This window comes from Podarcis tiliguerta, assembly GCF_965153285.1.
Source record: "Podarcis tiliguerta genome assembly, chromosome: 1".
Taxonomy (NCBI): Eukaryota; Metazoa; Chordata; class Lepidosauria; order Squamata; family Lacertidae; genus Podarcis; species Podarcis tiliguerta.
The window spans coordinates 106,330,170-106,350,713 of record NC_139534.1 but is presented as its reverse complement, the minus strand read 5'-3'; the positions used below and the strand labels follow the sequence as shown (position 1 = coordinate 106,350,713).

Sequence of the window (20,544 nt, the reverse complement as noted above, 5' to 3'; positions counted from 1 at the left end):
AGATCTGGTCGTCCAAGCCTCTTTATTCAGGCTGCAGGATTCTCCCCAGGCCACACCAATCAGTACCTCCTGTTCTACACCTTGCTTGAGTGCTTTTGCCTGGCTGGAATATGCCCTATATGGAATATGTGGTAACACCTCTTGGTAGCCTGGATGGAACATGGAGTGAAGGATGCAAACTTTTGACTTCTGCATGGCCGGAATGTAATCCACTGTCACATGCTCCGCTCACTTCTGCCCCTGGACCTAAACACCACTGGCATGCAGCTCTTGTGAGGTTGCCAGTGGCGGGACGTGGGCCTCGGGCTGAAAAAGATTCCCCACCCCCTGAGCTTGATGGACAAATACTGTAAGATGCTATAAAGCAGCTTCCTCTGTTACTACACCAGGTCTCAGGGAGCTTCTGGAGTTTCCTAAAATCCTCCCGTGAAGGATCACTGCCAGAATGTACCGACCCTGACCCTATTCCAAACTATATATTGTACTCAGCACTTGAAATTAAAGATTTATTATTCCACGGGCTTTTGAAGACCTAGGCTTGTTGTGGCAGCAAATGTCAAGCTACAGCCACTCTAAACTTTAAACCTGGGCAGTAAATGAAATCCTCTAGTTCCCCCATCAATTTGTGCATTCTGTGCTCAGAAATCAAGTGTTGCATTGTTACCCTAGGAGTTATTAAGACAGCAGAAGTTGAAAGATTAGATTTATCGCAGCCGATAGTGGATTATGAAGAATAATTCATCATACGTCAGAACAAACAGCCCACAATTTATAGAAGCCGGCCTGAGCCTGTGAAATCTGATTGGACTTCTTCTTGACTAATGAATGCAGAGCTTAATTGATGAGACCCTAACCTGGCTGTCAAAAGTGCATATCTATTAGGTATTTTAAAATAATAATTTTCTAACATGTGGGTGATACAGCTGCTTCTCACCCCAAACTGAGACGCTGTACAGAACGTCTCTCTAAATAACAGCCCAGCTGGATGAGACGAATACCATTTAGTTCAATATGCTGTTCTCAGGGTGGACAAGTCAGAAGCCTATGGGCAACCCTTAAGTAGGGACTGAGTGCAATAGCACTTTCTCTGCTTGTGATTCCTGGAAAATGGTATACAGAGGCATACTCTGACACCCTGGTACCTTCAGTGTGGTGTAGTGGTTAAGAGCGGTAGTCTTGTAATCTGGGGAACCGGGTTCGCGTCTCCGCTCCTCCACATGCAGCTGCTGGGTGACCTTGGGCCAGTCACACTTCTTTGAAGTCTCTCAGCCCCACTCACCTCACAGAGTGTTTGTTGTGGGGGAGGGAGGGAAAGGAGAATGTTAGCCGCTTTGAGACTCCTTAAAGGGAGTGAAAGGCGGGATATAAAATCCAAACTCTTCTTTTTCTCCTGCTTCTCCTGCTTGGGACCAGGGTATCTGAAAGGTTATCTGACCCCTTAAATAACAAACTGATCACTGCATGCTGGAGTGAGGGCCTTCTGCAGAAACAATCTTATCAGGAGGTCCGTTCTGCCCAATGTAGAAATCGAGCCTTGTGTGTTTGGGGGCCTATCCTTTGCGATGTCCTCCCCTTGAATACTAGACAGGCATTCTGTTTTCTTTTCAACACCTATTGAAGACCTTCCTCCCTCAGCAAGCCTTTTAAGCTGAGATCTTTCCCACTCTGTATCTGTGCTGGGATTGTTCTTAAGATGTTTAAGATTGTTCTTAAGATGCTTTGTTTCTTGCTGTTTGCCAACCTGGGCTCTTTTCTAAATTTAAAATATAAAATTAATAAATTATGGTCAGTAATGATTAGAGCTAAAATACACGTTAAATGGGCACACCTTTGACCTTTTACAGTAAAAGGCTGTTGAATTAACACCTGCTGTGGTGCAGTGAACTATCTGCAAGACACACCTCACTCATCTACACTGAATTCCTAGTCAGATCTGGCTACCAGGCTACTGCTTAAATACAAGGCTCCCTAGTAACTGTGCATAACAGCAAACAAAAGAAGAGAAACTTCAAACTAGGGCTGGATAGATTGTCTTGAAACTGTGTTGGCAATGCCTGAAAAAATCTCAAGAGGTCAGAAGACAGCCTGTTTTTCCGGTGGTCAGAAGGCAGGACTTTAGTGGTCAGCATAACCCCCTGATTGTTGTGCTGAGCAGAAGCAGAAAAAAACTGTGCAAAACAAATAAAGGTATGCATATTTTCTGTACCTGTATCATTTATAAATTTAGCTTTTTGTGATAAAAATTATTCTTTTTTTTTAACGAGCAAAGACTACACAGTCTTGCTTTCCACAGCTTTGGCATACAACATAGTGCTGGCAGTTACCCTGTTTTGTTTTGACCCCCCCCCCCTTACAAATTGATGCTTCAGGGAACATGCTCTTTATTCCATCTCAATTTACTCTTGCTTATCATCTGTGCTCAGGCAAACACACAGAATAACCTTGATTAAGGCCAGATACTTAATAAAATGCAAAGCTAGCAATAAAAATCAGTAATCCTGGGCTGATAACAATGCCCTAATGTGATGATGCCATGAGGGAAGAGGCAGGAGACGGGAGCAGCAGTGATACCTAGCTGGAGTGCACATACAGCATGTATACCATGGTACACTAAAAAGACTGGCCTGAATACTAATCCTAGCTCACCCATTAGACTGTTGAGAAAATCCAGACAAATAAACCAACATTGTGTCACGCTACCTTCTTATCTATCAAGGCCTGTTTACTATCTCTCCAGATACTGAATTTCTCCACAATTCAACATTATGTCTCCTGTTCTTTCCTGAGAGGCTTACAGTGGTGACATTTTTTAAAAAAAAATTGTGATGATTACTGCTTGATATAAAACAATACAAAATTACGGGTGAACCACATGCATTATTAATTTTAATTTAGCTTGTCCGTGTCATTTTCGAACATTTGAGGCCCTAGGACGGTATTCAACTATGTTTTACGCAGAGTAGGCCCTATGAGATAAATGAAAATAACTAAAATAGGGCCATTAATTTCAATGTGTTTACTCCGAGCAACACCTAATTTAAAACCACCGATAGCTTTTAGCAGGAAGACTGTCACACATCCTGGGAAGACACAGGTAAATACATCTTCTCATGGCAACTGTATGGCAACGCTTAGAATTCTGCCCACATGGGCAGCAAAAGTTAATGCACAGGCAATAGCCTTCACTTGGGAAAATTTAAGGCGGACCAGTGCTTGTTGCAGGGTCTGCTCATTTGCACTGTGGAATCTTGAAACCCTATTGAGATGCCATGCGGATCCACCCAGAAGTATGAGGTAGTTAGCGTAGATCATCTCTTCTTCCAGCAGGCAGCTACCAGTCCATGCAGGCAGTGCTTTTTTTCTATTAAAAAATGTTTAAAGGGTACTCTCATTTTCCGACTCATTGAAATACTGCCCCTCAATGAGGCCAAACTTAGATTCACAAAATGTTTAGGGGTATGTGTACCCCTGCATCCCAGCAGAAAAATAGAACTACATGCAGGTTCTAAACAGGAGTGAGGAACAAAAAATAATAATTTTGAAAGAAATCCTGATGAGATTGTTAAAGGAGGAGGAGGAGGAGAGTTTGGATTTGATATCCCACTTTATCACTACCCTAAGGAGTTTCAAAGCGGCTAACAATCTCCTTTCCCTTCCTCCCCCACAACAAACACTCTGTGAGGTGAGTGAGGCTGAGAGACTTCAGAGAAGTGTGACTAGCCCAAGGTCACCCAGCAGCTACATGTGGAGGAGCGGAGATGTGAACCCGGTTCACCAGATTACAAGTCCACCACTCTTAACCACTACACCACACTGGCTCCCCAAAGAAAAGAGCAAATTATAAATACCTGACAGATGCACTGAGATACAACAAAATTCCTTATTGTTGGGAATATCCTGAAGGTGTATTAATTAATAATGCACGCAGTTCACTCATAATTTTGAATGGACCAGTGACAATGATGGAATTCCAGCAAGCAATCTCACAGGCAAAAATTGGGAAGGCACCCAGACCTGTTGGTTTATCAGCAATATATTATAAGAAGTTACGAGATTACCTAATACAACTATTAAAAGATATTATGAATATGACTTTAAATATGACAGGTGAGCTGCCAGAATCATGGAAGAATGCCTATATAACTTTAAGTCCTAAACAAGATAGAGATCCTGAGCAGCTCAAAAATTATCAACCTATATTTTTGTTGAATAACGATTATAAACTTTTTGCAGATATATTAACAAATAGGCTGAAATGATATTAAAAGAGGTAATTCATTATGACCAGGCCAGATTCTTGCCAAGAAGTCAAATAAAGGACAATATTAGGAATATTAGGAATATAATCAATATAATAGAATATTTACAAGTGAGAAATGAGAAATAAGCAGCCTTAATGTTTTTAGGCGCAGAGAAAGCATTTGACAATGTTTCCTGGGATTTTATGTTTAAAGTTTTGGAATATATGATCTGTGAATACACTTTTATAAAAGGAGTCAAAGCAATATATACTGAACAGTCAGCTAAACCGATAGCAAACAATGTCCTGACTGAGAATTGCAAAATAACTAACAGAATGAGACAAGGCTGCCCATTGTCACCCTTGTTGTTTATATTAGTTTTAGAAGTACTGTCACAAAGAATAAGATGTAATCAATAAATTAAAGGTATGTGGGACAGAGACAATAGAAACTAAAAGGATTTGCAGATGACGTGGTGATATCTGTTGAAGAACCAATAGAGTCAATCTCGAAAGTATTACAAGAGATAAAAAAAAATGGAGATGTAGCAGGTGTTAAGATTAATAAAGACAAAACCAAACTCTTGATAAAAAATATGAATGATGAGAGTAAAAATAATTTACAAGATGTGTCAGGTTTAAAAATTGAAAGAAAGATTAAGTATCTAGGTGTATGGTTAACAGCAAATAATATAAAGATAATTATTTTAAAACCTGGGAAGATATCAAAAGAAATTTGCAAACTTTCACTGTTAAGTAGAGTGTTGACTATAAAAATGAATGTTTTACCAAGAATGTTATTTTTGTTTCAATCACTTACAGTGATTGGCAAAACAGATTGTTTCCATGCATGGCAAAAATATATCTCTAAATATATCTGGCAAGGGGTAAAACTGAGAATAAAATATAAAATATTGATAGATGCAAAAGAGAGAGGTTTCTCCCTGTCAGATATGTGATTATATTATGAAGCATCTTGTCTTTGTTGGTTGAAGGAATGGATGACATTGGAGAATCCACGTATCTGACATTAAGAAGGTCATGATAATATTTTTGGTTGGCTCGCCTATTTGTGGTATGAAAAGGTGAAAGTACACAAAGGATTTACAAATTATATAATTGGGGGGGATGTATAGAGTATGGGATAAATATAAAGAAATTATTGGAGATAAAAATACCACTTTGGCTCTCACCGCTAGAAGCCATAGCGGTAAAGAAAAAGAATATGATGGAATGTTGGACAACTTATAGAAATTTATTAAAACAGGAGGGAGGAGAGTTTAAATTAAAATAATTTAAGGACTTATCAAGAAAGTTAACATGATGGATACAATATTATCATTAGAATGAAGCCTTTAAGAGAGATAGGAAATGAGGGTTTAGAGAACAAATATCATAACTGGAGAGAGATCTGTTGGAATGTAATGTTAAAGTGCTGTCTAAAATGTGTATTACTGGAATAAGAGACAAAGGATGAGCAGTTAAAATCTTCAATGATGCATTGGGCAATAGATATTGATTATAATGTATATGTGGAAGCATGGCAACGATTGTGGAATGTGAATATAAAATTTACAGCATGTTACGGTTTAAGAGAAAATTGTGTGAAAATATTATGTAGATGATATATAGCACCGAGTAAATTCCTCAGTATTCCATGTATAAAAAACCTGGTGACCTGTGATGTCACCAATGCCCTTCTGACTCTGCCTTTGCCAAAAGTCAAGGCATTTTTAGATCTGGGGTGGGGGGTAGGTCCCCCCCTCCATGTCAAGTCTGCCTCTGCCTAATTTGCTCTTCTGTCTCCAGCTGTCTCCCACCTGAACTGAACAATGCTCATTAAATCCACGGTCTTCTCTCTCTTTGGAGAAATATTATCTTATGCACTTCTTGCGCTAGCCTGTCTGTCAGGATGGAGTTGTGTCTGCCAATCTCAAAGATAGATTGGAACTGTAGCTCTTTCAGAAGGTGCAGTTTCACAGCAGCAGCAATTAAAACAAATGTGCTTTAAAAGCAAGAGCAAGCAGCAGCAGATAGTCTCTCTTTTAATTTCTGAAGCAAGATTCTGGCCTTGATTTCCTGATTGCCAGTGGGAAATGGGACATGATCTCCAATGTCAGCCATACTCAGAGCAGACCTACTGAAATACATAGACCTACTCTGAGTATGACTTACCTGGCTATGACTTACCTTGTCACTCCGACAAATAATCTCTTTTATACCACAAATGGAGAAGGAAAGGAATACAACCTTACACCAGGTGTGGGGACTATTAAGCTGTCTGGATGTTACTGAACTAAAACTCCCATTATTCCTGGCCAATGACCATAGCTATTAAGCTGATGGCAGTTGTAGTTCAGCAATGTCTGTTCCTCACTCCTGACTTACACTTTATTTGCACTTTCTACCAAAGCAAGAACTTCAGCAGAACCACGTGTTTTGTTACCCAAATGTTGTAGAACTATCCAGTATTCAGCTCTCTGTGATCTTTCTGCCATGCAGGGCTTTTTTTCCAGCTGGAACTCACCAGAACTCAGTTCCGGCACTTCTCAGGTAGGCGCTATTGCCATTATAAGAGAAAAAAGAGTGAGTTCTTGCACCTCTTTTTCTAGAAAAATAGCACTGCAATGCCATGTATATTATACATTCTTTGTACTTTCGTCATTTAAGAAACTATTTTTTCTTAATAGAATCTATTTTTATATAGTTTCTGCTGTATGTTTTTTACATACTTTTATTGTAAACAGCTTTGATAGAGTTTAGGATATAGCTATATATGTATACACACACACACACACACACACACACACACACACACACACCCCTCTGCCCAAGATCCTGGAAAGCCACTGCCAGCCACAGCAAACAATATTAGGCTAGATGTACAGTATGACACGGAATGAAGCAGCTTCCTATGTTGCTATTAGTAGAGATGGAGGAGAAAGTCAGTTTGCACTTTCTGAAACAAGATGAAAACCAAAATATAGCCATACTTTAAAATTTACACTTTTCTGAATTTTGCAATGCAGTTCAAATTTTAAAATGCGTTCCAAAAAAACCCTCTATTATTATTATTATTTATTAAATTTATAGGGGAAAGTTTGTGTAAAAATGCACATACATAAAAATCACACCAAAAATGCATTATATATGGGGAAATTGCTTTTGCAAAAATGTGCATATTAATCAAAACTCCATATAACAATGGGTTGGTTAGGAGAAAGTCACAGTAAAATGCTACTGAATTTTCATGAGGTTTTTTGTTTTTTTTTACTAAAAATTGCTGACTACTAAAGAAATGTGGAGACCTGAATTTAAGACTGGAAAAATGATAAACAGAGAAGCAAAACTAACAGATCCGTCTAGTAAGGGAACATTCAGTCATTTCCTCACTAGTAGTAAGAAATGGTATACTCTAGCAACATACAATACATAGGCTCTCTGCTCATTTGTTTTTGCTATAAGTCAACAGAAATGAATGATGTATCAACAGGGCTGTCTTACCCATAGGCGCTAGGGGTGCAGGGCACCCGGGCGCTGGGCTCTCAGGGCCGAGAGTTGAGTCCAGGGAAGAGCCCGCCCATCGGAGCGCCACGGCGGGCTCTTCTGCTGTGGGTGGCTGTGCGCCGCAAGTTCGGGGGCGACCGAGCCAGCAAGACGCTGAGGCAGCTGGCCAGCTCCGCCCTCTGCCTGGGACTGGACAACCTGGGAGGGGGGGCGCCGGGCGGATCTTTGCACCCTGGCACCACATATGCTTAAGACAGCAATAGTCATGTATGTAAGCAGCAAAGCAGAAAATCATCAGACCTAAGGATCAGCATTCAAGTCACTGGGCAATGTAGAAGGGAATAATTTTTATTTCTTACATTTGTAACACAGCCTGCTGCAGGCTGCCGCAGAGTTACATTTGGATAGGTCCGTTTCACAAAAGCATGTATAATCACCATATGTGTCATAACTGAATTACTAAAAACATAATCTTCCACAGCTCCATTAAACTACCTCTATTAAAAAGTACTGCACTTTGAAGCGAGAAGAGCTGGTAGGAAAGACCAGTCCTCTGATGTTTGAACCGTGATCACTCATTCCTCTTGCCACACACATTTTCAGAACATGTCCCCAGCTGTACCACATACTTTTTAAGATGTGGTGGCCAGAACTATACACTGTATTCCAAGGGAAGCTGCAACCACAGATTTGAATAAAGGCATTATGATATTGGCAGTTTTATTTTCAGTCCATCAGAGCAGCTTGTGTTAATTAATCTTACTTAGGTGTGTGCCAATAAGCTAAATAAACACTGTGTGTAGGGCTTCTTTTTAAAACCTGTTTATTGAAACTGTTGCTTTAGGGGTTCGATCCAGAGTTCCCAGGAGCAGAACTCTGCTCACAGGGTGCTGCAGGAAGTGGATATTTGCCTGCTCATCCGAACCCCTGAAGTGAGCTCTCCTTGACAGTGTGAAAATTAGACCCACTGGATCTCAGTCCCTTCCAGGAACAGAGCAACCTCTTTTGTTCACAGAATCTGCATCCAATTCAGCGAGTGGTCTTCAACTAAACGGTTAGGCTAGTGCAACAAATTTTATCTGTGCAATGTACAGCCGTACCTCGGCTCCTGAACATTTCGGCTCCCGGACAATTGGAAACTGGAAGTGAGTGTTCCGGTTTTGGAACGTTCTTTTGGAAGCCAAACATCCGACGGGGCTTCCACAGCTTCTGATTGGCTGCAAGAGCTTCTTGCAGCCAACAGAAACCGTACTTTGGTAGTTGAATGTTTCAGAAGTCAAACGGACTTCTGGAACCGATTCTGTTTGACTTCTGAGGTACAACTATATCTTCCTTGACATCTCCACTCCATTTGCACTCACTTTTCCCCTTTCCTCCTTTCTCACTCCATGCTTTCCTTCTCTTTCTTTCCCTTCCCTTCCCACCTTTATCCTCGCCGAGTTGCCTGTGCGCCACTTCGGGAGCACAGCGCAGCTGATTTACTCCCCTGAAAGCAGCATCTGCACGCATGTAAATCATCCTCCAAGCCCAGCCTGTAAAATGGGCTTGTTCGCTAAACTCTATGAATAGGGAAGTAGGCACAGCTGGCCTATTCATAATCAACATAAAAATAGATTAGCACTTTACAGATTAAACATTATCGTTCCAACGGTTAACATAAATCATCTGCACTTATGGGCCCAGCACTGGCGCTGCTCCCCGGGGGCATAATTTGCAAAGGAAAAGAGAAGGATGCACGGCTGATGGGTGTTATATGTTTTTCCGGATGGTCAGGGAGACTACGATTTGTGCAAATTCAGCCACTAACCTTACATGCAGAGAAAGAAAGCTACCTTATACATACAAGGACAGGATATCTGTCCACTTAGCCACACATCATGGTCTTCTCAGTTTAATTAAGGCAGCAACATTGATGAATTGGATCCAGCTATACCAACTTTTCAAAGTCTGATAGTCATTTACACCTCCAGGACCCTCCTGCCACCTCCTTGCCTCTTAGCACCCCGCCCCAGATTATCACACTGCCCCTCAGGTAGTAGCATTGCCCACTTTGGGAACCCCTAAAGCATTAGACGCGGTGCATGGGACGTGGGTGGCGCTCTGGGTTAAACCACAGAGCCTAGGACTTGCCGATCCGAAGGTCGGCGGTTCGAATCTCCGCGACTGGGTGAGCTCCTGTTGCTCGGTCCCTGCTCCTGCCAACCTAGCAGTTCGAAAGCATGTAAAAGTGCAAGTAGATAAATAGGTACCGCTCCGGCGGGAAGGTAAACGTCGTTTCCGTGCGCTGCTGTGGTTCGCCAGAAGCGGCTTAGTCATGCTGGCCACATGACCCGGAAGCTGTACACCGGCTCCCTCGGCCGATAAAGCGAGATGAGCGCCGCAACCCCAGAGTCAGCCACGACTGGACCTAATGGTCAGGGGTCCCTTTACCTTTACCTTTTAAAGCATTAGAACCCCTGCGGAACCTTTTCTCTATGTGCTGACTTCTCTGTCCTAGGACAGGGCCAAAAGAGCTGTAGCACACACCCACACACACCCACACCTGATGTAGATAGACTACAACTCCCCTCATCCCTAACTATTGGACATGGTGGCAGGGGCTGATGGGAGTTGGAGTCCAGCAACAATTGAAGGCCACGGGTTCCCCACGCCTGGCTTGAGATACAGATCAGGCTTGACCTCAAACGCCCGCATCAGCACCAGGTAGGACTTGTGCCCTAAATGAGCAGCTTGCCCGAGATTGCCCTCAAAAGACCTCTCTTCTTTTTAGGGTGGGGCAGGCCTCTGCGAGCTCCAGAAAGTAGGCGCTTCGCTTGAAAGCGCAGCATTGGTGATGCCACCTTTCAGTTGACTAATGTGGTCCCATTTGTTCTGGCTGACATTAATGCTCCTTCCCATCTATCTCTGACTCTTTAAATTACCTTTTTATGGCTGAAATCCTTTTTTTTCATAATTGATAAAAATCTCCCTTTTTATATCCCACATTATTATGGAGAAATGTGAAGGGTTCGCCCCCTCCCTTTTTATTCATCATTTTAGTTTTAATATAAATGTGGTTTTTATTGATATATGCTTGGACAGCTCAACAAACCCACTGGGAGACGCTAATAAAGGAGGTGGGGAAAGCGGCCCCACCCACTCCAATAGCTTCGAGTCCTCACTTTGGGGCAGAAGAGTGATGAAATGGAATGCATGGACTTTTAAATGAAAAACCAGTTCTAAGGAAAAGCCACCAAAATGGAAGCAGAGGCTGAAATGAGTCAGCTATTCTAGAACTCAATGAGGAAAGGGTATTTACTAAGCAAGTAACTCTATAGCATAATAGTGTGTAGTGAAATATCTCAAGGACCCCCTGTACACAGATCCCCTCTGCCTTTTGTGTGGCTGAACTGCATCCCACAGTACAAAAGTTGAAGTCACATTGCTCTGCTTATTTTTCCCTCTTGCCCTACACATCACTAGAATGTGGCCCCAGGAACACTGTCAATGAGGTCACGTGGCCCTCAGCCTGGAAAAGGTCCCTCCCTCCTGGCTTATAGGATATGGGTTTGTGACATCATAATATCTAGCCAATTGATGCCACTGACAGCAGGTTGTTGCTAAGAAGTTGCAGAACGGTGGTTTGTTTGCTATTTCCTCTCAGAGGTCAATACTGAGGAGGGGACAGTAATATTCAAAATAAATGCTGTTAGGCTACTACCAGACCCGCCTCACTGCTCCAAAAACATTACACATGCCTTCCCGAATAATCTATTTCCCATCGTTTTTCCTCTGACTGGAAACCTGACTGCAATAACGGCTAACCTGACTCCTTAAGGACTGTGAATCCTGAACGGTTTGAAAACATGAGCCAGGCACCTAAAATCAAAACTGTTTTGAAAGGAATGAGATTTTAAACAGTAATATTCTATTTTTGAATGCCTTGTGGCGTTTGAGCTAATAGGCCATAATACAGCTGCACTTTCAAATATTCTACTGCAAACACTGAAAGTTTCAAATGTCAAAGGATGGAGGTTCTCAGTTTCATAAGCTGAGGCGGCAAGCAAAAAACAAAAAGACTCCATCCCAAAGTCCCAAAAGTTGAGATTAGAATGCAAAATCTTCCATATTTGATGTGGGAAAATACTAGGGCTGCAATGAATATTTACCAGTTTTGATTTAGGGGTTGAAAGCAGCTATGTCTGTGGGATGGAAATTTCTCCTGAAAACCACTTATACCGATTTCCCCATCTAACCCACTGCAGCTCTATGCAGTGCCATTGTTTTCCCCAGCTGCTACTTGTCAGCATCGCCCTTGAGCCAGTGCCACCAACTGGACTCATCCACTTCAGCCCCGACTGGGCTGGGCGAGCTGGGTAGCACTTCCAGAGACCACCTTATTATGCACAGGAACAGGTCAAAGTGCTGTGGACTCACAGCTTAGAGTTGTGAGCACCGGATTCACTTCCACAAGACAGTCGTCGCACAGCAGAGTATAGCAGAGTATAAACGACTCGGAGAGCAGCTCTGTAGAATATCTTCTTTATTCTATCTACAACTATAATACACAACTATATACAGAGCTAAATGAGGTCTAAACTCAAATGCTGAACTGCACTGAGTGCCTGCAGCTGCTCTTAGCAGCAACCTTATCTATACACACGATCTCTAACACTCAGTCTCTCTCTCTCCCCGACACACTGTTCTGCTCACTACTAGGTTATTATTTTCTCTTCCAGTTTCTTCTACTTCCTCCATCCTGGATTAGCCACATAGTGGTGACATCACAACACAATGTTGCTAATCGAACCTGATGACATCATTAAGGGCAACTGAAAGTGAGGACAGTTAAACAAATAAGCAAGCAAACGTTTTTTGCGAGTAATGCTGAAAAGACTGCCGAGAGAGAGAGAGAGAAAGCAATTTTACAGTGCTACACAGACACTCTGAATAGCAGGCAGTAGTCCCAATGCAGCCCAAGGAAATGCTGTTATGAGCCACATACATTTCAGTTGTATTTTACATTATGAGTCATGCAGTAGAGGGGGCTTGCCCTAAAAGGCTGCACTGACACACTAACAGGCTGCAAAGTTCAGCTCAAAAAGCATTCCCAATCTATGGTGAAAATGGGTGCGAAAACTAAAGTTCTACTGGTGCCTTTCCAATGTAAGAAGAAGAAGAAGAAGAGTTTGGATTTGATATCCCGCCTTTCACTCCCTTTAAGGAGTCTCAAAGTGGCTAACAATCTCCTTTCCCTTCCTCCCCCACAACAAACACTCTGTGAGGTGAGTGGGGCTGAGAGACTTCAGAGAAGTGTGACTGGCCCAAGGTCACCCAGCAGCTGCATGTGGAGGAGCGGAGACGCGAACCCAGTTCCCCAGATTACGAGACTACCGCTCTTAACCACTACACCACACTGGCTCTCTTCTTAAGATGATAAGAAGAGCCTGCTTGATCAGACCAACAGCCCATTTAGTCCAGCATCCTGTTCTGACAGGAGCCAACCAGATGCCTGTGGGAAACCTGTAAGCAAGACCCAAGCACAAGGGCACCCTCCCCTCCTGTGGTTTCCAGCAACTAATATTCGCATGATCCCTAACCCCTGAACATCCCTGGTAGAGGTCGATGAGAACTGGAGTACCAAAAATCTGGAGGTCAGGGGTGTAGGAAGGGGGGCGGGGGGCGGTCCGCCCCAGGGGCCATCATGGAGGGGGTGACAAATTATTATCAAGGAACACTTACTGCCCTACTAGGGTGCTTCATAAAAAACTTTTTTTTTAATGCCTGCTCCAAAGGTCTTATCTTACTACACCAAGGATTATAGAGCTATATATGAAATTTCATGCATATCGGTTAATATCTTCACCCTCCTCCACAAAAATAGCTGTTTACTTGGCCGTTTTCCTATGTTGTGAAGGCTGAAATTTCAATTCAGTGGAGCAGGGTCAAGATATTCATTGATATGCATGAATTTTCAGATATAGCTATATAATCCCTAGTGTAGTAAGATAAGACCTTTGGAGCAGGCATTTTTAAAAAATAATAATAATTATGAACCGCCCTACTGCCCTACCCTCTGCTGGGCTTCCCTCCCACACCTCCAGTCTCCGTTGTTGTGTCTTTATCTGTTGTGTGTCCTGGCTGAGGGGAAAAGCAGAAGACGGATGGCCATCGGTCAGGGATGGTCTATTTGAGATTCCTGCATTGCCCCAGGGGTTTGGCTAGATGACCCTCAGGGGTCCCTTCCAACTCTACAATTCTCTGGTGCAGGCTTGTGCAGAGTTTTAGGTACAAGTTGGATGTAAGGGGTGAATAGGATTGCAGCCCATCTTATGCACCGTTGGCTCGGGAATAAGTCCCACTGATCATGATGAGACTAGATTGCTGCTGTGCAGTCCTGTTTTTAAATGTTTTCCTTTTCAGATAATACAGTGCATGGTGAAATCTCAATAAATAAAACCTCCCCTTCAGTAGTTTCAAGCACTACTACAGGTTCCACATAATATCTGTACTGCATTGTTTACTGTGACAGCACCTGCAGTTTGGAACTCCCCACCTATTGCAACAAAGCACGTGCCTTTGCTAGACTCTCTTCGGGCACCTGCTAAAACCATTCTTCTTTAGGCAAGCATACCTAGATGCTTAGGAAGTTGAAGTAATTTTAATTTTAATATTTTAGCTTTTGTATGTTTTAAGGGAGGATCGTTACTTTTTCTTGATTTTACTGCTGTGGTTTTTTGGGGTGTTGTTTTTTTTTTTTGGTAAACCACTTTGCAAGTTTTTTAAAATAAATTTTATGAAATAAATAAACAATAAATATAAATAAAATAACACAAGCCAAAACACAATCCATCCTGTAGATTTAAGTATCTGTCCATTGTCGCCTATTTGTTATCAGAGGCCCAGAATCCACATTCCTTTGCAAGAAAATATGAAATAACGTAAAACCAATTTTTTAGGCAAAAAAATAAAAATCAGTTGGGGGGGTGACAAGAAATTTTCCACACCAGGTACCACCTGACCTTCCTATGCCTCTGCTGGAGGTCACCAGGTTAGAGAAAGGTGACCTAGAAGCTATCAGTGTACAATCTTGTTTAGAGATTGCTGCTGTGGAATTATGATTATGAGACCTGTAGTTTTTTGAGAAGACACATTATTTTTGCTGCCATTTTCTTGTATTTCTGTTCTCAGGCCTCATTATGAAATATTAGTAGGTGATTTCATCTTTACTAAGATAAGGTGTTTTGACTAGCCTGTTAAAATGCGAATGACTATTTTGTTACGCATTGTAATTTTAGAGTGCATTATCTTGAAATGCTCTGTTTCATTATGTATATTTTTCTGATGTTCAACAATGTCAGAAAAATGTACAAAATGCCTTGGCTTAGCATGGCTTGGAAAAGGGGCATACAAATATTTGATTATCTCAGTTTGGACTTAGTGACGAAGTGACTAGAACATATGCTTTGCATACTCAAAATCCTGGGTTCAGTTCCTGAATTTTCCAGACTGAACCCCCCCCCCAAAGAAAGACCTCTGGTACCAAGTAATGGGAATATATCTCTGCTTGAGAGGGTGGAGAGCTGCTGCTGACCGCACTGAGTTCAATGGCAAAACGGTCTAATTCAGCATATGTTCTTATGGAATTTCTCCAAAAACACCAGCATCTGGCAACAATTGATATCTGTCAGGGAAGAGGAAGAAGAAGGATCTCACCAGGAGATTTCTACTAGAAGAGGACTATTTTAAATAAAGGAAAACAAAAATAAGTGGGGAGTTTATTTACATCCAGATTTCTGCATGCTGGTCCTGCAACTTCCGTAACCGGTCCCGTTCAGGGTGGATCTAGCTGGCCATCTACTGGTCACTGTGGAGCAGGACTTGCAGGGGAGTCATGCAAAGAGACTGCCCTAGTCACCGAGGACTCCCCCAGAGCACCTGTTTATTGAGACTTCATCCTGATCTGCTTGCACATTGTCCAGTCCTCACTGAGCATCTGTTCTGATTTGCTTACTGGCAGCTTTTGTGACAATGCGTCGTCATCCTGCAATCACCCTGATTTGCTTGCAGGATTTTATGTCATCCCATTAATCACTGGTTCGTTCCACACTTTTCAATGCACTTTTCCACACTTTTCAATGCACTATCCCCGTCACTTTCCTAAACCTAAATTTCCTGGTATGCACTTGAATCTTTCCCGCAAAATATGGAGGTGTCCTGCGCTGCCAACTGTCCAGATTTTGCCAGAGCAGTTGAGATATGGTCAAGCATAGTATCACTGTACATATTATCCCGAATGCATACATAAAGAAAAGGAACTTGTTTATGTCATTAGGGAAACATACCAAAGAAGTAAATGATAGAGAAGCAGCCATTTGTGTTTGCACAATCCCCAAGTGAAGAGGAGGTTTGTTCCCCACCTGTCCAGCAGTACCCAGCCAGTAGGATATGATCCAAATAAAATGGCCTCAGAAAGCAGGTCACCAGCAAAGAGACAGTATCGAGTAGGGCTGCTCAGCCTGCAAACATCCAACATCAAAACTTTAAGACACTGATTCCAGGGACTCTCTCCTGACCAGTTTAGCATTTCCTGTGAAAGATTGTGAGGCCTGTAGTTCAACTCCCAAGATGCCAAACAGAAAGGAATGCTGCAGGGTCAAAGCACTAGCAATTACTCATTTTGCTTTAAAAAAGGAGGGAGGTGGGGAGGGAGGAGAGAAGAAAGAAAGAAAGAAAGAAAGAAAGAAAGAAAGAAAGAAAGAAAGAAAGAAGCAAGCCAGACATTCCCCTTTCGTTCAAGGAGCTCTTGCTGGCATCACCACCTACTTAATTAGTAAACTTTAGTTTTTACACGGCACTAGGGATGAACAAGCAGAATCAGGAGTCATTCAAAATAGACTGTGCTGTACTGAGCAGAGGGCTTTTCTAGATGACCTCCAAGGCTCCTTCCAGCTCTATCATTCTCTGAATTCTAATGCACCCTTATGCAGTTTTCCACAAGACCCCTAATACTGAGTGAGATGGGCCAATTGTTTGACTCAGTATGATCACTAGTGAAATACTTGTATTGTGAAATCGCAAATGTGCAGAAGAACCCCCACCTGCACAAGAGATACTTTCAACTGCCATTAGATTTATTATTTCGTTTGGGTGTCATAGGTAGTGAATGGTAGGAATTTCAACCCTCTGGCAAGATGTGCCCCCTAACCTACATTTCACATTAGCCCATGCATAGATAAAATGAGGTTAAATGAAGAATTTATCGCGGTGCCTAGTACCTAGTTTTAAATTCTTTATACCGCTTCTCAAAAGTCACTCCGCTGAGAACCTTGTCAGCTGCGCTGCTCTTTGAAAAATGTTCACATTTCTGAGGGTCACGAGGTTTCGGCAATATATTCTGAGCAGGCTCTCTGCGAGGTTATCCAGGGACAACAAACCACTCTTCAGAACAACACAATGCTACAGTGAGCGTAGCCCTAAATCATGTTGCTTCTACCTCCATATACCTCATGTCCACAGTTCAGCGCCTTAGCACACTAGCACTCACTGCCAAGGTGGGCAGCTGCCGGAAACCATGGAAAGCAAGGCCCATTGAGCTAAACTCTCCACCCAGGACAAGCCCTCATCCTCATTATTCTCTCTCCTTCCATTACTTGGGAGACCAGTAGTTTGTGGATGAATGAGCCAAGAACTCTTGTTGAAGGAGGGGTAGGCCTCATTGAGGGGCCATAGTTCAGCAGGACCCATTGGAAAGTCTCTTGCACAATCCTGAAGCCAGAGCTGCCCTGAGCACTGGTGGGAAGGAGAGGCCCATGTGTTCAGTGACATCATCATCATCATCATCATCGTTTTATTACTTGTAGCTCACCCATCTGACTGGGTTGCCCCAGCAACTCTGGGTGGCTTCCCAACATATATAAAAACATAACCAAACATTAAACAGATGTTTAAGGCCTTCAGATGTGTTCTAAAGGTTCTATAGTTACTTATCTCCTTGACATCTGATGGCAGGGTATTCCACAGGGTAGGTGCCACTACCGAGAAGGCCCTCTGCCAAGGTTATCTATACATCTTTCTGTTGCGTGGCTTCCACTACCTGGGCTAATTCCACAGCTATCTCATTTCTTCTGTAGAATAAAAAGTATGTTGATAAGACTAGAAATCTTAAGGCTCTGTAACACCTAGCCCTGTCGTCTCTAATCTGGTACCCTTTGAATATTTTGCACTATAGCTCTGACCATTGGCCATGCTGGCTTGGATGGATCAGGGTTGAAACCCAAAGTATTTGGAGGGCACCATGTTGGAGAAGACTGATTTAGCTCACACTGCACTGTACAACAGGTCTCTTTTCAAACAGTCATCTTGCTTCTGTTTTTTTTCACATGTGATACTTTCTTCTGCCATCAGCAAGGTCACCTTGGTATCTAAAGGGACAGTCCAAATTCAAGTTCCACCAGTGAGTTAGGATCCTGTGGATCTCTGGCTCAGCTGGCCAGTTTGCATCACAGCTGGGCTACAGATAAGGGATAAAATCTTCACTCTTTGAAAGTGAGGTCAACCCTGAAACACTCAACCTGAAGACTTTTTGTAAATGGCCTCTAAAATTTAATCACACACTTTTGTACTGTCTTTTGAGTATTACCAAAATTTATTTATCCAGCACAAAACAACAGCATTTCTTATATTTTCACTACCCATTGTCAAATTTGACCTTGTAAAACTTTCACTTAAGTAAATATATTCTAAAATATACTATAAAAAGGACATTTGTAAATATATTATTTTAAAGAACAGCCAAAAGTTTGGACACTAATTTTTACAGCAGGTCAAAGCAACAGGAACAGAAAAGGCAATGGACCGGCCATTGTTTATTGCTTCTTTGACCTCCTACAGGATCAATTATATTCTCCAGATATAGTGATTTTCATAGTTGTTGGGCACCACCAGGCATCCACGCTAGCTTCTCAGAACAGCAGGATAATAAGTATTTTAAAATCCTTGGTTTTTGAATTGCCAGATGTCTCTAACTCCAGATCATTAAAGGACTACAAAACATAATCAGTGTCCCTTAGAGTGCATCTTAGCTTTTAAATGTTGATGTAGCAAAGCATTTAATCCTCTACGTTTGTAGAACTCTCCCCCCCCCCCATTAATAAGAGTATTAATTTTAGAAATAGAGGGTGGGATTCTCCTAGGCAGGCCTGTCAGAAGAAGCACTATGCAAGGATTTCTGCATATACAACACGGCTCAGGGGGTTGGGAGAACCCCCAGCACAGTGCACAAGGGGAGAAGAGAAGGGTCATTCCTTCTGGCAAGCTATAATGCTTGTGCAGATGGAACATTCACCATAGCACAGTGCTGAATATTAGTATGAAATATTGCTGTTGTTGTTGTTATGTGTATTTCTTCCCTTCTCTTCCTCCCATAGTGTCAGTGAACTGCCATTGGAGCCAGAAGGAGAGGGAGGGCTCCAGAGAGATTCCGGAGAGCGTCCCGGGAGGGAGAGAAGCAGCACATCTTCTGGGGAAGGAAATCAGTGTAGCACCAGTAGAGGAGGGGGGCAGATGGGGGAATCGGCGAGGTGGCTCCAAGACTCCTCGCCGGGGACCAACGGGGAGAGCACGGGTCCTCCGATGCCCACACCCTCCCTGCGCAGAAGGCTTCTGCGCAGGGAGAGTAGGCGGCGACTAGGCGTCAAAGAACTTTTATGCTGGAAGAAGTTCAAGAAACGCCCACTGACAGATTCTGCAAGCGATTGAGACAGCCACGGGTGAGTGGCTGTCCAGACAGAAAAGGTTCACTCAGGCAACCCAGCCAGGTGTTGGCACCAGTTTACGCACGAGCAACCCCTAGAACCATTACACATAGGATCCCAGCACCATGAAAAAACAATATTACAATCGCTCAAAGATCTAAAACTATGTCTCTGAAATATAAAACCATAAATAATAGCCAAGCAAATGTGTGCATGGGCTAAATTTATCCCAGCAGTAATCGAATGGACTTCCACCCAAGATTGTTGGCTTCATCTAATAAGAGTGATCCGTGTGATGCACAACTAAAATGAGAGGAATGAGGCTCTAGATTTTTCTAGATTCGTCATGTGCTCTGTGGTGCTCATCCAAGCCCTACTGGGCCTGCTGGAAGCACCTTCTGGAAATCAAGGGCTTCTGGGGGTGGTGTGCATCCTCATCTAGGTCCAATAGTTGCGGCTTGTGAAGACCAGGAACTGGGAGCTTGAGCAAATAGGGCTTTAATAATACATGAAGTACTACAAATTTAAGAAATAAATAATATCAAAACTGACTGTTGGGAGCTTCCAATGCTGATTTTAAAAAAACATCTGCTACCACCACTGGATCTTTCTGCCCTGAATTTCTCTAATATCCGTGAAATTGTGTTGTTGTTTTTCTGTTTAAACTTGTTTTAATGTATATTTTATCTCTGGAAGCTGCTTTCAATATTTCTTTCCAATAGCAGGCAATATAATGGCACTGTTAAATAAATATTGAAAACCGCTAAGAGCTCCTGAGGTAGGGGTAGGGAACCTCAGACCTGAGGGCCAAATGTGGCCTTCCAATCCTCTGTATCTGGCCCTTGGGACTCTCCCCAGGCCACAAAACCCTCACCGGCCCAGGCACCTCACAGACTCAGCTTCATTCACTCTGTGAGTGTTCTTGCCTGACTAGAAGGTGCCTTCAGTTCTAATAATGCCACTTGATTGCCAGAGAGAACTGTGCGGACGGGTGTAGAAATGAGCCTTATTGTACAAAGGTAGAATTCACATTCGTTATTTGGCCCACTTCTGCCTCTGGTG

General features: G+C 42.6%; 1 protein-coding gene across 4 annotated transcripts in view; it reads right to left on the bottom strand.

Annotated features, from left to right (window-relative positions):
- ADCK1 (aarF domain containing kinase 1) overlaps positions 1-20,544 on the bottom strand; it is a 108,049-nt gene that overhangs the window by 32,242 nt on the left and 55,263 nt on the right. The gene's annotated exons all lie outside the window — the stretch shown is intronic.